This window comes from Poecilia latipinna, unplaced genomic scaffold, assembly GCF_001443285.1.
Source record: "Poecilia latipinna isolate Pla-1442-1.1 unplaced genomic scaffold, P_latipinna-1.0 Scaffold1007, whole genome shotgun sequence".
NCBI lineage: Eukaryota > Metazoa > Chordata > Actinopteri > Cyprinodontiformes > Poeciliidae > Poecilia > Poecilia latipinna.
The window spans coordinates 522,750-525,200 of record NW_015113623.1 but is presented as its reverse complement, the minus strand read 5'-3'; the positions used below and the strand labels follow the sequence as shown (position 1 = coordinate 525,200).

The window sequence follows — 2,451 nt, the reverse complement described above, 5'->3', positions numbered from 1 at the left end:
TCTTCATACCCCTCACCTATAAAATAAGGTTATTTTCATCTTTGTCAAATTCTGATGACACAGTTTCAAGTTGACTCTTGAAATGTAGTTTTATGTTTGTATTGTAGTTTCAGTTCTTCTTCAAAAAAAGATTTTGTTTCAATTTGCTCTGTGTTTATTTAGGATAAATCCCCACAAATCATGTTAATTTCCAGCCATCCATTTTCTAACATGCTTATCCCTAGTGGGGTTATGACGGGTGCTGGTGTCTGTCTCCAGTGGCCAACGGGTGAGAAGCGCGGTTCACCCTGGACAGGTCACCAGTTCATCACAGATCATGTTAATATGTTATTAAATTATTTTTGCAGACACCTATGAACTTCGTCCAAATCCTGCCAGAGGTTTGAACAAAAATAATTAAAAGGAAGAAAGCACAATACATCTGAAAATCAGATGTTTGATGACAGAATGTCATGGAAGAAATTACTTTAACTAGAGTCTAGATGAGAAGAAATAAGAAATTTATTAAAACCTTGCCTTTTATAGGTTCTGGTCAGAGAAGAGAGACTTGATTGGACTATAGGTGTGAATCCCTCATTGTTATGCACCAAGGATTCTGTGGAGCCCAACACTGATGGTCTTGCTATTTGTCTGTTGTTAAGGAAAGGGGGTTGTTCTTTGATGCTAAAGGGGGCAGATAAGTTCTGGGTTGGGGAAGTAACGCGTAGACTCCAGGATCAAGGAGCTCTCCCCTGCTGTTAGACACTGCAGAGATCTATGTGAGAATAGCTTGACCAATCTCATAAGACTATGCAGATAATCTGAAGCAGAAGAGAGGTGATGAGCACATTATAAAATGTTCTATTTATATAGAGCAATCTTAAATAAAAAACATTGGTATCGGTGAGTTGTATGGAGCTAAATAGGAGCCATACAGTTTGTTAAAAAAAACAAAACAACAACAATAGATAGACACTGCATATAAAAACATGTCTATTATCGATGAAATCTGGTTCTATGGATTCCTAAGGCCACTTCCAATATTATGGAAGTCATAATGTCATCCTTTCTTTTTTCAGTTTCAGATCTTTTTTTTTTTTTTCAATTTCAATTTTATTTGTTTTGATCAAACTTTATGGCCCCAATTTAGCTCCACAGAAACGGGCTGTGTATTTACTTCGTATCGGTTTGGTACAATCATTTTCAGTATCTTACACCTCTAGTATTGGAGCAAAGACATCAATAACTGGCAGGACTGGAGCTGGACACCCATGGACTGGAGAAACGTTTCACAGATTTAGATCATTTCATCATGTGTTGCTGCATGATTCCTTGTGGATTTAGTGCAGTGCATCTGTGGCCTCTGAATATACTAAAACATTGCAATGAGTTTATTATGAGGCTGAGCACAGCTGGACATGTCTCGGCTCTCTTTTCAAGCAGTTTATCTATTCACCAGTCAGTAAAGCTGCCAGAAACAAAGCAGGCCCTATTACATTTTGATGTCCTAAATCTCCAGATTGTGTGGCTTTTTGTTTTTCTCCTTTTCTTTATTTTATACTGTATTGCAAAGGAAGCCAACGATAAGAAAGTTTTTGGAATACAATTGGCCATCTAATATCAGTTTTCTGCCTTTTGAATGCGCTTGTCATTAATCTACAGTCACCGTTGTTCAGGCACTAATGTGTTGAAATAAGTTGGATGCATTAGCATTCAGGTGAGAACTTCTCTGCCTTCAATTCACAATCAGGTGCTAAAACATTGTTGCCATTGTTATGCCTGCATACAGATACAGACATATTTATTCACTCCATGTTGGAAGACGTGTGAAAAGCCTTGAAATGAATCCATTTTTTGGATTTGTAGATCCATTTTAAACAGGAACATTTGGAAAACATCCAATCTTGGATTTGAGCAGAGGGGCGAATCCCAGATTGAGAAATAACAGTTTTTAACAAAGTCACCAATTACACAATTGTTGCAACTTTTAAAAAGTCCTTGAAGCACAATTGGTACTTGCATTCTAAATTAATAATCCATGACTATATCCATGAGTCAGAGGTCAGTTTCTTTCAGCCACTAGGCTTGTGGAAAAGATCCACTGTAGACTTATGTTGTGTGTGAAAAAAATTAAACTCATAATCGGTATCATAATCTTTCAAAACACTGAATGAAGGTTGAATTCTTTCACTTCAAATTTATCCAGATGAATGATTTACTAGATTTGCACCAATCTAACAGATAATCTGTGAAAAGATTAATCTTCTCCACTTCCTCTCTGAGCTACTTTTGCTGTCTGAAGAAATGCACACCAAAAACAACCAATCTGAGCCAGGAGGAGGGGATTAGTGCTGTTCTACCTCATGTATGCGCTGCTAAATGTGCAACTTACCGTTACAGAAAAAGCCATTATCTGCTGCCATTGGTGGCAGCAGACAAACTTAAGGCATACACAGGAATGATTGACAGCGC

At 37.5% G+C, this 2,451-nt stretch overlaps 1 long non-coding RNA gene across 1 annotated transcript in view; it reads right to left on the bottom strand.

Moving 5' to 3' along the window:
* Positions 1 to 548: 548 nt before the first annotated feature.
* The window catches only part of LOC106958698 (uncharacterized), a 15,560-nt gene continuing 13,657 nt past the window's right edge, over positions 549 to 2,451 (bottom strand). The window contains exon 3 of the long non-coding RNA XR_001427200.1: positions 549 to 840. This is a non-coding gene — a long non-coding RNA (uncharacterized LOC106958698). The remainder of the gene's footprint in view (positions 841 to 2,451) is intronic.